A 21,492-nucleotide genomic window follows, 5' to 3' on the forward strand; every position below is an offset into this window, starting at 1 on the left:
TATTTATCAACTCATTTTTGATAGTTTATTTTCCTAGCCAAGGTAATGTTCCTACTTACCTATTCCAATCAACTTTTCTGTTATGTGGAAAGTGTTGAATGCAAACATAAGAAACTACACTCATGTTAAGGGGGGGAAATGTATTATAAGCTTACTGGGTTTCTCACAGAAGCTAAGGCCCAGAATCCAATTTTTTAGGAAACAGTTAAGCTAGGATCTGAGCTCTGCTTCATCTGCCCTCATTGCTCCTCCTCCTGTGTGGCAGGATGAGCCTGTGCCATCATGGTGCACACCATGCCCTTGTGCTCACACATACTCTCTCTTAGGCTGGCATGCCCTTTTATAGGTTCCTTCTGAGAGACATCCCCACGCCTTTTCCAGAGTAGCCTGGTTCTCCATGCTGTCCCCTCACTGCTTCCTTCATGGCATTTAAGATAAAGGGAAACTATCTTGTTTGCTTGCTTATTACCCCAAGCTTGAATGGAAGTTTCATGAGGAGCTTGTTCACCTCTGTATTCTCATCATCTAGACATTGGCCACACACAGTAGGTACTCAATGATGAGTGAATCATTATAGAAATACAGGCTCAGCTTCTATGATTAGGGATCACCAGGCAGTTAAAAAGGAAAGCGGGCCAATGTGAGTTGGAGAGACTCCCCAAAATGTCCATAAGCACTTGACTTCCTTAACTGACCTCTAGTATTTTCTCACCTAAGCAATAGGATGTGCATCACCTGCTGGCCCTGGCCTTCTCCCTTCACCAACCCACATCAGCTTAAGGAGCTAAATCACTGTGCTATTCATGGATCAGGTCCTCGATCCTGTCAGGTCAATATTCCAGTTACCTCTTCATGCCAACATATATAAAAGGAATCTCAAGCTTGAGAGTAATACTTACAGTCGATCCTCATTATTCTTGGATCCCCTATTTGTGAATTCACCTACTCACGTAAAATTTATTTGGAACTCAAAAATCACTATGTGTTGTTGATTTCATGGATGTATGAAGAGTGGTGAAAACTCTGAGTCACTCAAATGCACATGTTTCAGTGGAGGCTGGCCTAGGCAAGTCTCTGCCTTATTATTTTAGCTCTCATGCTAGAAACAGCTATCCTTTTTGTGGTCTCTGTATTGCCACTTTTTAAAAGTGATTTTGCTATTTAAGTTGGCCTCTACACATAGTACTGAAGTGCTAGCTAGTGTTCCTAAGCATAGAATGCTGTGATGTACCTTGCAGAGAAAAGATGTATATCAGATAAACTTCACCACGCATGAGTTATAGTGCTGCCCATGAGCTCAATGTAAATAAATATATTCAATATTAATATATATGTTAACTGTCTTTAAACATAAATCAGGATAATGTTTTGATCAGCTGACAAAGAATTGTTACGACTACATGTTTGTAGGAACCGAAACTGTATTTCCCCTAGGAATAATGGTTCAGTTTTTGATATTTCAGTATTCATTGTGACTGTACAGAACATAGCTGTCATGAATAATGAGAATCAACTGTGTGTATTAATCTAGTGAGACCTTCTAAAGGATTCCATACCAACTTTTATTGATTATATCAAGTAGACCTTCCAGATGTTTGCTTGAAGTGTATCTTTGTTTTTGTATTTTTTTCAAATCAAGCCAGTCAAACAAAACACAAATCTTTGTTGAAGAGTGTGTACCCTTTTGATGAACCTTTATTTTTCTTGGCCACTTGTCTGAGTTCATCCCAGGCCATTGGTGTCAGACTCGTGAGAACTATATATATCTCTGTGAGTACTTGGGGCTGGATGTCTGTGCCTTGCTACTGCTGACTAGAGAAAAAGATATTACATTTTTCATAGTCCTGAAAGCCCAGGACAGCGCTCACTGAGCTGTGAGAGCCGATATTTGGTTCACAGCCACAGCCTACATGGTGGTGAAGCTGCACTGAAAACCTGTTACACATCTGGGCATTCCTCTGATTGCCTGTCACTTGTCTTGGACCTAAATTAAAGAGTAATAATGGGAAAAAGAAGGTCAGAAATAGGTAAGATGAACAACGTAGATTAACCTCAACGGAATCATCAGAAATTGAGTAGAAGAAATGGAAAGGACAGGAGATTATAGCCTTTAAGGCTGGCAGATGCTCATTAGTGAAGGGCTGTTTGGTTGGTGAAGTCAAATTTCAAACTCAGTGATGATTATGCAGGAGACAGCTGCAAAGAGAGGTAGACACGTCTTGCTGGTATGTTTAGAATTTACACATTGTCTCCTTCAGGGGCTCAGACTTGGCTTGCTCTTCTCACTGGCTTCTCCCAAGCCTGAGTGAGCTTAATCCATGTTGCCTTCTCCCCATCAGTCTGTCCTCACTTAATAAACATCTACTCGGAGTAACTCTGGGAGTCAGGCAAGGTCAAACTTTAGGGATACTAGAGAGGGTAAAGTTTAAGTGTTTGGGCTGTGATGCAGTAATGCCTGGGTTTGAATGATCATCCTGTCACTTATTAACTACGATGTCTTAGGCCAGTTAGTTAACCTGTCAGGGCCTCAGTTTCCACATCTGTAAAGCACAGATAACATTAGCACCCACCGCATCAGGCTGCCGTGAGGATTAACTGAGATCATCCACGTATCAGTCCTTTGCATACCGCCTGGCGTAGATGGAGTACTCGTCTGAGATACAGAAAAGGGGCCATCATGCCAAAGGGCTGCTTCGCTTTACCACTTAGCAAGGCAAGAGTGGTGCAAGATGAGGCAGGCGGGCCAGATCCTGCAGGGTCTCAGATGTAGCCAAAGGGAGGATTTGGAAAGTAACGCTAAAGTGGGTTTAGGAAGCTTTTGTGTGGTTTTAAGTAGAGCACTGACAACATGTTTTGAAGAAGCAATGTTGGTTCTAATATCATTTCTGAAAAATACTCTTTTTAGCTAGAAATGTTTGAAATACAGCCTCTTTTAATTCCCTTCCATTTGGATTGGTCTGTAAGCTACCCCGCATGCTCCTAAACACCTCGATGTCAAAGGGACCCACTAAGCTTGCCTGATGTTGATAATGACAGCACAGGCAGAAGAATTTACAGTAACTGAAACCGCTGCTATGCTCACCCGTGTCAGGCTCACATGCATCCTTTTATTGGGCTTCACAACTACATTCCAAGGCTTTGTCATCCCCTTTTTAGGAAAGTGAACCTGAGACTGGAAGTATCTCAGCCAGGTGTATTAATAAATGCAGGTTTTCTCTTCTTGCACTCTCTAGCTTCTCCCCAATTTCCAGGGGGTACTTGAATATGATGAAGTGACATCGCTGAAGTCAGACAGTGCCTTAGCTCTGCCTCACACCTCTGTACCTCAGTGTTCCCATCTGGAAAACAGGACTAGCACCATGTATCTCACACAGGAGCTCTGAGGAACATTGCGGTATCTCTGCAAAGTGGCCAGCACAGAGCTGGACGTGGAGGAACTGCTCCATCCGATTGCGCTGTTATCTTCCGTTTGCCAAGTTGCCCATTTGCCCCTGTGTCCTCTGCGTCTCCTGCACTGAGGCAGTAGGCAGTTTTAAGTTGTTCCCTAAAATGGCAGCTCCTTACCTCTTTGTCTCCCAGACAGTACCATGTGGGGGAGCTGTGCCTTTATTGCAGCTACTCTTCCCACCCTGAATGGAGGAATGGGGATGCTCTGAGAGCACACCTTCAGGAAGTTAAAGCTCCAACTCCTCCTAAACAGGTTCCCTACAAATTGTGCTTTTTAATTAAACCTTTCAAGGGTTAATTAGAAAACCACGTAAATCATCTTTGTTTCAGACTATGTCTTTGTGGTTTGGCTAATTATGTGGTGAGATTTAATATGATTTCTCCTTGTGTGTGAAATTAATACGTTGGATATTTCTAAAAGGAAGATATTGAAAGCATTTACCTGAATGTCAGGTTGAGAGCCAATAGCGTCTGAAGGAGTTCCACTTAAAGCGATGCTCGGAAAAGCTAGGCTGGTTGCCAGTGGGTCATTTTATATGGGATGCCTCCAAGACACGCATTCTGTCTCTTAACCAATAAGTCTAATTGTGCAGCCTTTAACAGTGCCTCATTACTAGGAGGGAAAAAAATCTCGGTTCCTCCTGGAGGCACTTCATTCCAATTCCAACGCCCACCCTTCCTTGTGGGTGCTCTTCTCCGGCTGCACCCTGCTGTGTTGGCCCCCTTAACCCCAGGCTTCATACGCTCCGGTGGCTCTGTGTGTGACTCAGCTTGCCTTGCCCACGCCTGCTCCTCTGCATCTATATTAACCCCATCTTTATTTTTTGTATCTGATGCTTTGACATCTCTGGGCCTTGCTAGGACCACTCCTCTCAGAGGTAGCTAATTCCTAGAGACAGGATATAGTTCATCTGCCTGCAAGCACACATCTTTCCTGTGCAAACCAACCAATCTAGAGTCCGTACCCGCCGTCCACCCCTTCCTTTGTCAGGCTTTATATTCTGGACCACTCCCTGCTGTCAGGGCCAGGTTCCAGAGACCTAGAGACAGCTCCCGTGCCCCAGGGACCTGCCGAGATTATTCAGACTAGCCACCCCTCCTCTGGCTTGCCCATTTCTTCCCATAGAAAGCCGAGTAAAGGCTCTTGCCCACAGCTTTCCCTCACTCCCTTTGCCTTCTGACTGACTCTTTGGCTTCCCTGTGTGGCATGTCATGCCTCCTGTTTCTAGGGAATCTGTGAACATATAGCAAGCATCTTCCTTCATGACAGCCATTTCAATGTGGCTCGCCATATCTGATTAAAACAAATCTTGGGACAATTGAAACAGCATTTTTCAAAATGTAGCTCAAAGGCACTTATTACTCCATCATACCTTCTCTATTCCTCTTGAAAAGGAGGTCTCATCCATGTAAGCTGCATTGAAACAGAGGTGTCTGTTTCCCTAAATTCTGCCTCATGTTCATCTCTGAACACCCAATATTTAGCACAAGGCCCAGAGTGTTTATGTATGGAGCAGGCAGGGGGAATAAGTGAATGAACTGAAAATATCACCACTTTTTAAGCTGCATCCATTAGGAAAGGGGTCCACAACATCCAGGATCTCATGGTTGATGATCTGAGGTGAAGCTGATAATAGAAATAAAGTGCACAGTAAATGTAATGCACTTGAATCATCCCCAAACTACTCCCCTAACCCTGGGGTCTGTGGAAAAATTGTCCTCCACGAAACTAATTGCCAGTACCAAAAAGGTTGGGGCACACTGCATGGCGCACGGAAGCTTGGGGGTTCAGAGGACAGCTTGGAGTCCAAGGTCAGTTCCCAATTCCAGCTCTGCCACATCGACCCCTATGGCTTTGGACAAAGTATTTCACCTTTGGGTGTTTTTTTTCCATCCATAAAACAGGGATGATAGCAGTATCTCTCTCCAAGTCCTAGAAAGATTAAAAGGAAAAAGGCCACAAGTCTTTTCACAAATTCTTTTCTGTAGTGCTCTTTCCTGCCCCCTGCTTCACCTCCTGACACCTCCTTATCCTTTACATCACAACTCAAGAGTTGCCCCATTAGGAGAGCCTTCTATGCCCTCCCTAATGAGGGCAAATCTCCCTAATGTGGATTTCTTTAACCCTGTGCATTTCTACTTAGTCGTATTTGTAGTCCTAATTTTTCATTGATGGTTATGACTTTTTTTTTCCTTTTTACTAGTTTTGTCTTTTTTTTTTTTCCATTTATTAGTTGGAGGCTAATTACTTTACAATATACATGTAAATCCATGGCTGATTCATGTCAATGTATGACAAAAACCACTACAATATTGTAAAGTAATGACTTTTGAATGGATCTTTCTCCTTCGACTGTGTATGAGTCAGGTTTCTCCATAGAATTAGAACCCAGAGGATAGGTGCATGGTAAGAAAGAGGGTTATTTTTAGGAACTGGTTCACACCATGGAGGCTTGGCAAGTTCAAACTCTGCAGGGTAGGCTGGCAGGCTGGATACCCAGGGAAGAGTGGCAATTTGAGTGCAAAAGCAGCCTGTTGGCAGAGCTCTCTCCCCTTGCAGGGAGGTTTGTCTTTTTCTGCTCTTAAGGCTTGTGATGATGGGATGAGGCCCACCCACATTATGAAGAGTCATCTCCTCTGCTCAGAGCCTACTGATATGTTAGTCCTCATTTGAAAAAAAATACCTTCACAGCAACATCAGGAGTAACATTTGAGCAAATGTCTGGGTGCCCTGGCCTAACCAAATTGACACATAAAATTAACTATCACAGACTGTAACCTGTATGAAGACAAGATTCCATCTAACACTGCTGCCTAGTGAACCTAGTACATTGTATTCCCTTAGTAAATTATGAGGGAACTGCACCTAAATGGAAGGCCCAGCACCGAAATGCAGTTAGTGGTAGATGGTGTTAATCTTTATAATCAGAACTTTTAGTAGTATTAAGGTTATGGGGAGGAGATAGCCAGGACCCAGGATTTTAAATTGTTCTTGTAGATGAAGGCAAGTTTTCAGAACATCCACTGGTCATGGCCATCCTCACAAGGTCTTCAAGGGGGAGAGTGGCCCTGAAGTGGAAGCAAGCTTGGTGTGTTCAGCAAACAGCAAGGTAACTAATGTGGCTAAGACAGAGTGACCAAAGACAGCACAGTCCAGCAAGGAGGGTACAGAGGCAGCAGGTGGCCAGTGCTGTAAGTCCTTCTGAATGGTTGTGAAGGCCGGGTGACATGGTGTCCACTTGTGCGTTTTGAACCCAGCAGTGAAATCAAGGCTTCCAAGAATCAGAGGGGATCCAGCAGAGGGCCCCCTGCAGCACCTGACCCAAAGGCATATTCTTCTAGAGAGGTTTATCTTCTAATTCACCCAAAGGTACCTTTTGTTCCTAAAGCCTGCCTTCTAAGGATTGCTTTGACTCAGATGTGCCACCTTTAAAAATCTTGGCTTCTGTGAGGAGAAAAGCAAGAAGAACCAGTTAAATAGGTGCTTGCAAAATCCAGGGACGATAAGATGGTGGCTAAGACCAAGGTGGTAGCACTAGACTTTTCGAGAAGTGCTTGGATTCCAAATGTATACTGAAAGCAGAGACAGTGGAATTTTCTGACATAATACTGCGTGACTGTAAGGGAGAGGAGTCAGTGATAACCCCCAGTGATTTTTGCCTAAGCAACTGGAAAGATGAGGTTACAGACAACAGAGATAGAGACAGTTGCAATAGAATCACAGGCATAGGGGCTGGGACTGCAGAAATTAGGAATTTAGGTGCAATGTGTTAAGTTTAATATGCCCGTGGATATCCAGGTGGAAAAGCTGAGTAAGCACCGAGAGACACAAGTCTAGAGTTCAGGGCAGAGCCCAGACAGATGCCAGTGAGGGAGTCATCCATGTAGAGAGTGTATCTAGGCCAAGAAATGCAATAAAATCAGCTGCATAGCGAGTTTTGATTGAAGTCAGGGCAATAAGGAGGAACTACCAGTAAGATATGAGAGGAATTGAGAGAGAGGTGTCCCTGAAGCTCAGCCTTGTACATTTCAGAATGAAAGGCATGATGGACAGTATCAATTACTGCCAAGACTGGCTAATGAGACTGACACTGAACCACTGAATTTGTCTCCATGCTGGAAACAGCAAAAATAATCAACTATTTGAAGTTGTAACATCAGAGAGAAAGAAGTTAAGCAGTAGCTGGAGGGGTATTTGGGATCCACAGAGATAATACAACAAATGTGTTAAATGAGGATGATACAGGAAAGAAGAGAGAGCTCTTAAGGGAGGGAAGAGCTAGGATGTAATTGCAGGGTTTAACCTGGGTGTATGGAGAGCTAGACCTGGTGGAAGGAGAGTATAGATGCAGGTTGACTGGGTGATGGAAACATATGGAAGTTTTCTTCTGCTGTCTTTATCTTAGTGAAATAGAAGCAAGGTCACCAGCAGAAATGAAAAAAACAAAAGACTCTCACTTTCCCATTGAATCCCAGGACCACCAAGACTGGACTTATGAAGAACAAGAGCCATTGATCACAGAGAAATGGATTATTATTGTTTGAATGACTGAGTAATCCTTATAAGGCCTGAATGTACTCTAGTTTATTTCTAGAGTGGGAATCACATTTGACAGACAAAGGAAACTGTGACTAAATTCTGTTCTTTACTCACATATCTCAAAGAACATAATGGGGAAGCCACCTAACAGTCTTTAGCATCTCTCACTGTCACCCCCATCTTCTCCTTAGCCCACCTCATAAGGCAGTTATTCCATGCCTGTTTCCAAAGAACACTCTGCCCGCGCTGCAGCCCACATGGTGGGTGATTCTCATCTGCACCCCTCTTTGTCTGGATTTTGTTAGGTAGACCAAATTTGTCTCTAGTCTTTCTCCATTCTGAAAGCTGTAGAAGGAAAAAAAGCAGCAAATGTAAATCCGTTGGGAAAAAAACAGGGAAGGCAAGGCCTTATTTGGGGGCTGACATGGAGAGAAGGGAAAGCTGTGAACACTCACACATTAATAATTTTTGTCTTGTCTCAACAGCAATCAAATCCCCAGTGACAGTGTTGTGATAAAGTCTATACAGCCCCTACTCTGGGCTTTGGTCTTGGTCTGTTTTCTGGGCTACAGACTCAGATTCACCACAATTCTTCTGTGGCTGTTCAGCTCCTCTCATCACCCTGTGTTTTACTACCTCTTTCTAAGCTTAAAATGCAGCATTTTATACCAAATAGAGAACTTCAGAGGAGGAAGTGTGGAGGTCCTCTTACCCAGCATTTCCTGCTGTTCTGGAATCATTCTCATAACTTCCCTGACACCTAGCCATTGGCCTCACTACATCCTAAGGCAGCCCATTCCATTAACAGAATGTGTTATAGTCCAGTGAGCTAAATCTTGCTACTTCTAACCCCGATTCTCTGACTTAGCTCTGGGGCTACGCAGAACAAACCCATCCAGTCCCCTTTGTGTGGGGAACTAGCCATCTTCTTGCCTCCATCTTGTCTCCTAAGTGTTCGGACAGTCTCTGAATCACAAATCAGTCTACACTGAGAATGAAAGCTTTTTGCATAGTCTTTACCTGCCAGTAAACTAAATATGAAAGAGAATATACCTGCTTCAAGTAGAGTTCCAAATGGCCTTTTGCTTAGGGAGGATTAAAAGCTCCTTTAATGCCTATATAAAATCCAATGAAAAGCTTAGAGCTGGATGAAATTGTATTTTTAAATGATGTATCTAGCATGAATACTACAAGGAAAGAAAGGGAAGTGGCATGATTATCTGAAGTTGAGAGGCAAGATTAGGGAAAGAGTCATTCACGTGCATCCCACTGAACTGTAATCTCAGTCCTGCTCCTCTGCATTTTTTTCAGTGTCTGCACATTCCAGTGATTGAGCTAGGTGTTAGGATAGCAGTGGTGACCATTCCTTCACTTATAAATTCAACAAATATTTCCTGTGGACCTGCAACCTGCTAGCACCATTCTACCAAAGGGTTGTAGAAGTGAACAACACGATCAGAAAAAAAAAATCCCTCCCTTTTCCACTTAATATTCTAGGGAGCAGGAAATCACAAATAAATGTAAAATTCTAATAGTTACAAACATATGTAGGAAGGTGTAAGGAGGATTGAGGTCAGAGATGAAACTTGAGGGGTTGGGAGAATCCAGATAATATAGGGATTTGTGAGTCATGTAAAGAATTTCCATCTCTGGCATAAGAGCAGTGAGGCTCCACTGAAATGTTTTAAGCTAGATGTGTGTGTGTGTGTATGTGTGTGTGTGTAGTAGGATCTAGTTGATATTAAGGAGAGAATGGATTTAATGTAGAGAATGGATTGGAGGGGACCATGGTGAAGACAAAATTATTACAGGAAAATTATTACAGTGATTCACAGAAAAGATTTTTCTTACTTGGACCAGAATGATAGCAACGGGTTTAGAAACAAAGTGACAGATTTAAGAGATCTCAAAGAGAAAACCAGTGGGTATCATGGTCTTTTGAATGTAAGAGGCAAGGGAGAGCAAGTGTGTTTTCTTTTCAAATATGTGTTAATCTTACTTCATTTTTTAAATAATTTTATTGGAGTATAGTTGGTTTATAATGTTGTTAGCAAAGTGATTCAATTATCAGTTTAGTCGTGTCCGACTCTTTGCGACCCCATGAATCACAGCACGCCAGGCCTCCCTGTCCATCAGTCACTCCCAGAGTTCACCCAAACTCATGTCCATCAAGTCGATGATGCCATCCAGCCATCTCATCTGTCGTCCCCTTCTCCAACACCACAGTTCAAAAGTATCAATTCTTCTGAGCTCAGCTTTCTTTATAGTCCAACTCTCGCATCCATACATGACCACTGGAAAAGCCATAGCCTTGACTAGATGGACTGTTTTGGCAAAGTAATGTCTCTACTTTTTAATATGCTATCTAGGTTGGTCATAATTTCCTTCCAAGGAGTAAGCGTCTTTTAATTTCATGGTTACAATCACCATCTGCAGTGATTTTGGAGCCCCCCAAAATAAAGTCTGACACTGTTTCTATTTCCCATGAAGTGATGGGACCAGATGCCATGATCTTAGTTTTCTGAATGTTGAGCTTTAAGCCAACTTTTTCACTCCTCTTTCACTTTCATCAAGAGGCTTTTTAGTTCCTTTTCACTTTCTGTCATAAGGGTGGTGTCATCTGCATATCTGAAGTTATTGATATTTCTCCTGGCAATCTTGATTCCAGCTTGTGCTTCTTCCTGCCCAGCGTTTCTCATGATGTACTCTGCATATATGTTAAATAAGCAGGGTGACAATATACAGCCTTGACGTACTCCTTTTCCTACTTGGAACCAATCTGTTGTTCCATGTCTGGTTCTAACTGTTGCTTCCTGACCATACATACACATATATTTCGTCTTTTTCAGATTCTTTTTTCATATAAGTCATCATAGAATATTGAGTAGCATTCCCTGTGCCATATAGTAAGTCCTTGTTTATCTATTGTATATATAATGGTGTGTATATATTCATCCCAAGCTCCTGATTTATCCCTTGCCCCACATTTCCCCTTTGGTAACCATGAGTTTTTGATATCTGTAAGTCTGTTTCTGTTTTATAACTAAGTTCATTTGTATCATTTTTAATTAATTCCACATATAAGTGATATTATATTTGTCTTTCTCTGTTTGAACATGGTAATGTCTAGGTCCATGTATGTTGCTGCAAATGGCAATATTTTGTTTTTATGGCTAATATTCCATTGTACTTACCTATCTACCACATTTTCTTTATCCATTCACCTGTCGATGGACATTTAGGTTGCTTCCATGTGTTGGCAGTTGTAAATATTGCTGCAGTGAACATTGGGATGCAGGTTTTCTTTCCTGGGTATGGTTTTCTGTAGACACATGCCCAGGAGTGGGATTGCTGGCTCATATGATAGCTCTATTTTTAGTTTTATGTGGACTGTTCTCCACAGTGTCTGCATCAGTTTACATTCCCACCAACAGTGTGAGAGGGTTCTCTCTTCCACAGCCTTTCCAACATTTATTGTTTGTAGACTTTTTAATGACAGACATTCTGACCGGTGTGATTTGATTTGCATTTCGCTAAAAAGTAGTGATGTTGAGTATCTTTTCATGTGTTTTTTTCCCATCTGTATGTCTTCTTTGGAGAAATGTCTATTTAGATCTTCTGCCCATTTTTTTACTGGATTTTCTGATACAGAGTTTCATGAGCTTTTTGTATATTTTGGAGATTAATCCCTTGTCAGTGGCTTTATTTGCAAATATTTTCTACCATTTTGTGGGTTGTCTTTTCATTTTGTTTATGATTTCCTTTGCCGTATAGAGATTTTAAGTTTAATTAGGTTCCATTTGTTTGTTTTTACTTCCATTACTTCAGAAGGTGGATCCAAAAAGATATTGCTGTGATTTATGTCAGTGTTCTGCCCATGTTTTCCTCTCAGAGTTTTTGTATGTATAGTGTCTGGCCTTGTGTTTATGTCTTTGATCCATTTTGAGTTTCATTTCATTCTTTTACATGTAGTCCAGTTTTCCCAGCACTACTTATTGAAGAGATTGTCTTTTCGCCATTGTATATTCTGGCTTCCTTTGTCATAGGTTAGTTTGACCATAAATGCGTGGGTTTCTCTCTGGACTTTCCATCCTTTTCCATCACCAAAATAGCGACCGCTGCAACAGCTCAAGGTAATCAAATATTCTTTGTAGCCTCTACTACCCCTGTCCTCCCCCCACCACCAGTGAGCCCTAGCCAACCTCATCTCCCCAGGAGCACCTCCAAGACTGGAGTGTCTGTTTCCTCCTGCACTGTGGAGCTCCTGACTGAAGCCCCTCTGGCCTTCAAGGATGCTCTTGAGGCTTTTGTTGCCTAGGGAGGATTGGAGCCCATATGCTCCTGGGACAAAGCTTGGCACCTACCCACGCCAGTCCCCTGGAGCCAGTGTCCTGTTGCCTGGGGGTAGCGACAGGGAAAGAAGCTCCTATGATGGACCCGCATCTCCGGCCGGGGGTGCAGAGCAGCTGTGCCCACCTTCTGTGCCTGTTACTCTCCGCTTTGCCCTCCTCAAACCTGTTGCTGCACTCTCCTCCTTGGCTTCCAAGCTCCCCCTCCACCCAGGCTGATCTTCCTGCTGCTAAGCAATCTTTCCAAGGTGTGGGGACATTTCCTTTTTCACAGCGCTCTCCCCAAGGTGCAGGTCCTGTACGTTCCCTTACTGATTCCTGTTTTTCTTTGTCCTACTCCTTTACATGGACATTTCATTGCCCTTTCAGAAGTCTGAGGTCTTCTGCCGTGTTCAGTAGATATTCTGTGTGAGTCACTCCTCGTGGAGGTGTATTTTTTGTTTTCATGTGAGAAGGTGAGCTTCCCGTGCTGCTTCTCTGCCATCTTCATCCTGTCCTTTGTGTTGGCATTTTAAAGGGTTATTTTTAGAGGGTAAGTACTCATTTGTGACTTTCTGAAAACATATAGACCTCATCTGAATAGACAGAACCACATAGAAATCAACCCACGCCCATCCTTCAGAAAGGATCTGGGGATACTTGAGAAATCTCTCTCCTTAAATATCCTCCAGCTTGAGATCTCCAAGTGAGCCTTACTGAGAATGTATTTTTTGTGCATTTTTGTGGTAAAATATAACTGCTGTAAGATTTTTCTGCCATAGTGCTCATTTTTAATAAGGCTTTCATGCCTTGCTCCACAGGCAAGTATCATTCTTGCTGTATCAAGAATGCATCCTAGGTAGTGATCAAGAGTGGCAGTGCTGCTCATTGGACTAGCAAACACCATGAAAAGGCAGATCTGGAGAGGAAACACCATGGTTAAAGTGGGGACATGTTGAGTTTGAATGTCTGAGATGAAACAATAATGGAAGTATTGATAAGTAACATAAGTCTGGAGTTCTAAGGAATTACCTAGAATGACAACACTCAGAATGACTGGCTATGGCAAGAAAGGATCATGCTAGAGCAAAGAGCAGCATGCAATTTATCCTTGGAAGGTTGGGCTAGAGACACCCTTTTCTGAGCTTCTGGATTTATTAAGAGGTGGTCTTAGAACCATTTGGGTATCTAATAAAAGCTGTCTTAGCACAGAATCAATTGTTTATAAGACACAGGAATATCAGATAAAATCAAAAGGTAGGTGGACTCCATGAATAGGAATGGGGACTCCATCTGGAAGTAAGGCAATTATCCTTTCTCTGTATATGGCTATTCCCTGCTTCTGTTGTAAATGAAACAAACTGACCACCTCAGTCCTAGTCAGAGTGCTCAACAGAGACAGGCTAGTCCCATAATCAACTCCAAGTCTCCAGGGAAAAAACCCTATTGACACATCTTGCAACATATGCCAACCCTAGTGCAAACATGCCAACACAGGGCATCTTTCTACAACAGCCCACTGCAGAGGCTGCAGGGGCAGAATTTCTGAAAAAAGGACAGAAACAGGCCTGACCAATTGACTAACATGTCTGCAACACAGTATAATTAACGCTCATCCAATTTTTGAAGGGAACAAAAGCTCTCTGTTTTACAATCAACTCTTAATTATCTTGATGGGTATTAATTTGTACATCCATATTTCTCCTTGGTTAATTATTAATCTTATGGTCCCTGTCTACCATATTTTCTAACTCATTTTCCTGGCATCTAATAAAACCTGGTACTGGATCTTCATATTTCCTTTTCAAATTCTAGTCATCTCCCCAAGAGTGTTACACCTCTCAATTGTATTTGTGTCACTGTTTGATCTTGTCTTGTGTCTAAGTATGATTTTCATGTAATCCATCTTGAAGGTGGCTATGCTTAAAATTCTGAAAATCTCTGAAATATTTTAGACCTATTTGCATTTTTATTTCTTTTTCAAAGACCTGTGAGGGTGGTGAACCTCAGACCCTGATACAACTGCCCACTCAGACACTCATCTTTCCTGAGAGTGCCACAAGCCAGGCCCTTAGTTCCACCTGCCTCCATCCTGTGTTGTCATGCTTAGTAAATGACAACATAAAAACATCAATCTGGATGGCATTTTCTCCCTCTATATCAGCCCCTCTAACCTGCCTGCCACTCCTTGTAATATTTTAAGACAGGTGGTCTCTCCAAACACATCCCACCACATCACTCCCAGTTAAAGACCCTTCAGAGGACAGATTCCACACCCCTTTCTTGATCTGAAAGGCCTTTTCTCACCTCTTCAGCCCCTATTTCACCACTACCAATCCCCACCTCACTCTCTTATTCATGCATAACACACTCCTTACACTTGCTCTGCCTGAAGAAATCCCCATCTCCTGTTCCTTTCTCCTTGGGAGACTTTCCCAAGCTCCCCACTCCCAGCTTATATCCTCTACCTTGTCTGACTTCTCTTACAATCAATGTTCTTGATACCATATTTCAGTTGTAAGTTTACAGGTTTGTCTTCTCTAGGTGAATCAGTGTAATGAGCACCAATTTCAGAACCAGAGTGCTTGAGTTCAGATTCAAGTTTCGCCGCTACCTTAGTTATGTGAACATCGGCAAGTTGTTTAACCTCTCTGTGCCTCAATTTTCCCATACACAAAACAGGGAGAGTAAAAGAATCTCTTAAATAGTGCTTAATTATATAATCTCAACACTTAGCACATGCCTAGTACATAAACTAGTAAATTTCTTTAGAACAGTGCTCTATATTTAATCAATTAATATTTGATTAATGGCAGATGTGATAGAATGCAGACCAACCAATATGATCCTCTGGTCAATTCTCAAAGACAGAAAGAACTCAAGAACACTCAAGTTCTTTGAGTGATTCAAAATGTTGGTAAAAATTCAGATGACATAATAATGTCAGAATATTGGTACTTCCAGGCATATATGTACTTAAGCATACTGCAAAGAATAAAAACCTTGAAGTTAGATAGAAGTTTGAATCCCATCTCTGTTGCTTACCTGTATTTTCTATAAGGTAAATAAATCCTTTTTGTTCCTCTGTCTCATTCCATAAACAATACTAATATTATATATTTTAAGCCACAGACTAAGTAAGATTATATGTATAAATTACCTACCTCAGTGGCCAACAGGGAAGGTAATCAATGTAATTCGCTTGATGAATCACCTTCTGTCTTTTATAGAAGTTTCCTTTCAAAGTAAAAATACAGAAGGTAGTTTGAGGAGATCAGAACAGGTAAAAGTTTTTGCTTTATCTTAGGAAGTTACTTGACTGCATTGACAAATGGCTAACATCTTTGAAGTCAAAATGTTCCAGGGGCTGTTTTCAGTGTTTTACCATCAGTATCTCATTTAATCCTCCCCCAAAGCCTGAAAGGTCTGTACCAATATTATCATCAGATGGCAGAGGCTAAACCAAAGCTTGGAGAACTTTTTAAAGACCAAAAGATCGGCAGAAAGAAGGAAAAATGACTTCCTGACAAATACCAAGGCCTTTTCTAAAACCCGTGGTGACCTGATACCATAGAATGGGAAGGAAGCAGTTGACCAAGGTGGATAGACTTCTCTTTGCTCAGATACTGGGGCTTCTCATAGTCATGATACTTTCTTCATGTCTCCCCTCCTAATTTCTTACTTAGGTAATAGCCTATAAGGACAAAGTTTTTGTAAGAGGTGGAGCCGCTTCAAAGGCTTAGCCTTAGTAAAAGCCTTTATACTTCAGCCTCCAGACAAGGTTCTTTGAAATAGTAGTTATTCATATGTTAGCCAACAGGTGGCCCACCAGTTACCTAAGAGCATTATTTTTTCAACTTCACTGTGCACAACAGCTCTGTGACCTTATCCAATTACCCCAGGATTCAACGACATTTAATAAACATGCTCTAAAATCAGCTGGGTTGCAGAAACATCCCTTTTATTGTAGGTTTGCACCATAACTGTTGGAAATTAACTGATGATTAATGTTATCTAACCTGGGGAATTATATTGCAATGAAGTTCAGGATTTATCGATAAAGATGATGATAATCCTCTGTCTTTGTTTACATCGGTAATTAATGTAGTTCAGGAGGGAGCCCTTGAAACCTTGTATAAGCAAAATTTATCCCCACTGGAGTAGATTGCAGTCATATGTCACCATTCAAAAGGTAATTGGTACATTTCATTAGAAAGTAATTGAAAAAAAAGATTTAATGCCTTGTAATAAATAATCTTGATAAACACTATTGTTAGCAGAGATATCTTCACCGTATAAAGAATTTACATCAAAATATGGTATATACTACATATCATTCTTGGATTTTTTCTAAGAAGTTTTTACTTTGTTGTGACTGATGAAAGGATAGCCTATTATTATGCTATTGGCTTTCCTGTGGGGTCTAGACCTTCTCATTATGGTCAAATACCTCTCTATTCTCATAATTTGCCTTATGACAAGACCCTGGTTTATTCTATATTCCTCAAAAGACAATCCCCCACACATATGAACAGAAATGTTTCTAATGGTGGTTTGGAGCAAAGTCCTAAGAGACTGGGCTACAAGGTCTGTCACTTTGGCTGAATGGACGTGATGATAGACATGAAACAAGTTGATATACACAAAGGCTTTAAACAAATTCTTATTATACAAGAGATGCTCAATGAATGCTCTGGTGGTTTAGTTGCTAAGTCGTGTCCAACTCTTGAGATCCCATGAACTGTAGCCTGCCAGGCTTCTCTGTTCATGGGATTCTCCAGGCAAGAATACTGGAGTGGGTTACCGTTTCCTTCTCCACAATGAATACTATACTTAGTACTCTTAGTATGATTACCATCTCTCTCAGGGTCTTGCTATCCTGAGCCTTTGAGGAGACATCCTGAGTTCCAGGGTATGCTTTTATTTAAATTGCATTGTAAAAGCAAAGGTAGTTTATACCAGCATTTCCCCCCCCCCACCATTTCCATTGTTATGTGATGAAAATAAGTGCATGAAGAACAGAGAAGTGTGCACCCTTCTCAACACTAGCCATGACTAAAGAAACCTTTTCAGTCCAAACTAAAGGCTCTGAGGTAAAAACAGATCAATAATTATTTTGAGAGTTTTACGACTTTGTGAGCTACTTATACAGAGTAATACAATCCCACTTAGTTCCTCATTTCAGTTTGTTGAGAGCAAAATAATCCCCAAAAGCCATCTGCAGATTGAGATAAAATCATGCTTTTAACAGAGGACCAACTGAAATAGCAAAACAATGGCAGAAGAGAAGTGAATTAAACAATTTTCTTTCTACATCTCTGATAATCAAGCCACGTTCAAGAGCTTTTCTCTGCCTATCACAACTGTATCATGATAGAATTGTTCTGACCTGTGCTATATAATCATAGCTCTATAAAGTGACTATTAGAATCCTCATTACCTTTATTTTATAGTTGGGGCAGGTGAGCTCTTATCCAAGATCATACAGTCACGGTGTGGAATGTCAGGCCCCAAGTTCTGTGTCTCCTTACTCTGCTTTATTTCAGTGCTGTGATTCTCAAATTAGGATCCAGAACACCACAGGACAAAGTTGACATATCTTCCTGGAGAATTGTTTTGCCTAAAAATTTTAAGGTAGAAATCAAATAATTTAATTATATATTAAATCACTGTTTTTCTATTAAATAGGGATATTTTATACTATGAAATGCACTACATCATATTCCTTTCAAAGATACATGCAAGAAATGTCAAAGAAACACTGGACTTTCAGTGGGTCCTGTGCCCCACAGGAAAGTATGAGTCCTCTATGATAATAATTCAGTGGAAGGCTTTGAGAAGGCTATCTTGAAGCCAAAAGGTCCTGGTTACCTGAGTCCCACCTCTGAGAGTCAGTACCTGGGTAGCCTTGCACGAATCATTCCACTTTACTGAACCTCATTTGTTTAATAGGAATTCTACCACATACTGCTTAGGAAGTCCTAAGGATTCCCTAGACCATGTGAAAATCCAAAAGCATAATAGATGTTCAGTATATAGTGAAAGTGTTAGTCACGGTTGTGTCCGATTTTGCAACCCTGTGGACTGTAGCCCACGAGGCTCCTCTGTCCATGGGATTTCCCAGGCAAGAATACTGGAGTGCGTTGCCAGTCCCTTCTCCAGGGGATCTTCTCATGTCTCTTACATTGCACTCAGTTTCTTTACCGTTTGAGCCACTAGGAAAGCCCCAGTACATAGTAGTCATCATTATTAAACATGCACAAATCACTCTCAAAGCATGCCCTCTTGTTTGTTCAGCCACTGGTTCCCACATAATTCCCAAGCTAACTACTTTGAGCCCAAGAAAGAACCACTGGCCTCTCTCCATTTTGCTTTCAAAACTATTTCTAGCTTCCTATGGTATTATTTTGACTAAAAGGGGGTCCCTAAAATGGGTTGTGAAAAATTCCAAAGTATGTAAACTAGCTATTAACTAGCTTATTTATTTTATGGCTGGACCCAAAATAGAAAATTTCAATTAAAACCATATAGAAAACCATTCACTTTATGTTATCTAAAGGGCTTCTGCAACGGCTCAGCAGGTCATGACTCCACCTGCAATGCAGGTGCTGATGTCCCTCAGTTCAGAAGATCCCCTGAAGGAGGAAAATGGTAATCACTCCCGTGTTTTTTAATTAAATTTATTTATGTTTAATTAAAGGATAATTGCTGTGCAATATTGTTTTGTTTTCTGCAAACTTCAACATGAATCAGCCATAGGTATACATATGTCCCTTCCCACCTCCCTCCCCTCTAGGTTGTTACAGCACCCCAGTTTAATTTCCCTGAATCATGCAGCAAATTTCTATTTTACACATGGTAATGTACATGTTTAGAAAATCCCATAGAGGAGCCTGGCAGGCTACAATCCAAAGGGTCGCAAAGAGTCGGACACACTGGGCAACTAAACACACACACATTATTTAAAATGCCTTTCAGTACAAATAAAGCGCTCTGTAAGTTTTTATTATAGTTTACTTTTACCCTCAAGCCCTAACACTTCATCCTGTTACTCTAACGTTCCTTCCCAGTCAATCAAGGCAGTTTTAGAGTAGCATTTAGAAGTATGCTTTCTGGTGCGAGAGCTGTGGTTCAAACATCCCTGCTGCTTCCTCCTAGTGATGTAACCTTAGGCTTATCATCCCCCACAAAACTCACTTTCAAACTAGGATTGTTAACAATAATATAATGGTGTAATGACTTGCTTCTAGAATTGTTTTCCTGAACACATGGTAAATACGCAATATTTTTTAGCTATACTTTTATATAAAATAGCTTTTATAAAATTAAACTTGAATTAAGCACAGTTATTCACATATGAAACATTAACTTTCACTTTTTAGTCTTCTAGGAACTCGGTAGCTCACCTGTAGGTCCCCACAGATAGAGGTTCCCATGGATGCGTGCTCAGTTGCTTCACTGGTATCCGACTCTTTGTGACCCCATGGACTGTAATTATCCTGGCAAGAATACTGGAGTGGGTTGCCACTTCCTCCCCTAGGGGATCTTCCCAACCCAGGTTTTACACCCGCCATCTCCTACACTAGCACACTGATTCTTTACCACTTGAGCCACCTGGGAAGCCCAGAGTTACAACATGTAAACAGACACAGAGAATTCTTTAGGATGTCTACTGACTGTTAGCACTGAGGATGAAGAGATCGTGACAACCTTACTCAGGGTAGGAGGGCTCTTTCATTATAATCATGTCAGGCCACACACTCATTTGCTATTCACCTTCCACAATCTGTAATGAGGTATATTTTAGGGCTGAGCAAGGCAGCTTTCCATTTGCTGTCCCCATCGCCTCAATGTGCGCAGGAGACCAGGTCCCCATGGCCATGTAGCAAGTTAGTGCCAAGGGGCTGAACTGACTTCCAGTTCTGATCAAAGCTAGTGATTTCATTTAAAGGAGAAATCTAAATAATATTTCTTAATTTTCATTCTTAATTAAAATAATTGACAGCCTAGCTCTTTGTTACACGTGGAGTCAGGTTAGCTGCATGGGTCATTAACGTTCTGAGAACATTAGGTCTTATTGAAAAGACTTGAAAGTTATTACTCTCATTAATAGTGTGGAAATGTTCATCATTTCTTTGATATGCAAATCAGTTATTTGGTTTTTATCTCACTTGAGAAAGAATCTCCAGATGCGAGGAATATAATATTTTGGAGATGGCAGGGAGCAGAACTAGAGAGAGAGTTTCTCTGGAAAGAGCAATTATGATGTCTGTAGTTTTATATGCAGTCAGTCAACTTGGAAACCTCAGGTTCTGAGAAACGGGATTTCCTGCAAAATCCAAGCATCTGATCACCATTCGGAAGCCCATGTTAGACTCCTAATGCACAATATTTGTGATCAGTTTTTACCTCTGGCAGAAGTAACTGACAAATTCTACCCAAAACCTGTCAAGAGTTTTCCCCTCTCAAAGTCATTGACATTTTAGTAAATCTTAAAACAGTAAAAATAGAGTATGGAGGAAAAATGGACTTTTAAGTCACTTACCTTTGAAATTTTTGACATCCAAGCTTTTTTCAAAGTCTTCATGGGGCTGCTATGTAAACCAGGATGTCTCCTGTGGATAATGACATGTTAAGAAACCCAGAGGGGTTTAGGGGAGGGAAAAATGGAAAAGAAATCATCTATTCTAACCAGTTTAGGAGTGGAAATGAATAGGTATTTCATTTTTATCTGGATAAATACAGTAATATAAGCTATCACCACATACTGTGTACTTGATGAAAACTTCATCATCTATATTTCCACATTTCAGCTTCCTAACAGTCTTGGGAGGGAGATACTCTTATCCCTACAGAGCATGAGAAACTGCTGAGCCTCAAAAAGGCTTAGTTAGGGACTTCCCTGGCAATCCAGTGAAGACTTTGCTGTGCAGGGGTTGCTGGTTTGACCCCTGGTCGAGGAGCTAAGATCCCACATGCTTCAGGGCTCAAAAAACAAAACATAAAACAGAAGCAGTATTGTAACAAATTCAATAAACACTTTGGAAAAGTAGGTAAGACTTTTTTGTTTAAGTCAAACACCCATCAGATTGGAGGTGCTTGGATTCAAAATCGTGATTCTAAACTTTAAACATTATCCTCTATTCCTATCCAAGAAAGATCAAAATATTTAAGAGG

At 41.2% G+C, this 21,492-nt stretch overlaps 1 protein-coding gene and 1 long non-coding RNA gene across 2 annotated transcripts in view; one reads left to right on the forward strand and one right to left on the reverse strand.

The window, feature by feature from the left end:
- Positions 1-21,492, forward strand: part of SGCD (sarcoglycan delta) — a 426,046-nt gene that overhangs the window by 374,573 nt on the left and 29,981 nt on the right. The window lies entirely within an intron of this gene.
- On the reverse strand, positions 8,218-20,937 carry LOC122700476. The gene is made up of 4 exons (XR_006342781.1): positions 20,861-20,937; positions 17,756-17,935; positions 15,480-15,552; positions 8,218-8,332 (listed from the first exon to the last, which is right to left on the reverse strand). It is a non-coding gene; the product is annotated as an uncharacterized LOC122700476 (long non-coding RNA).

The sequence above is a fragment of the Cervus elaphus genome, chromosome 9 (genome assembly GCF_910594005.1).
Source record: "Cervus elaphus chromosome 9, mCerEla1.1, whole genome shotgun sequence".
Taxonomy (NCBI): Eukaryota; Metazoa; Chordata; class Mammalia; order Artiodactyla; family Cervidae; genus Cervus; species Cervus elaphus.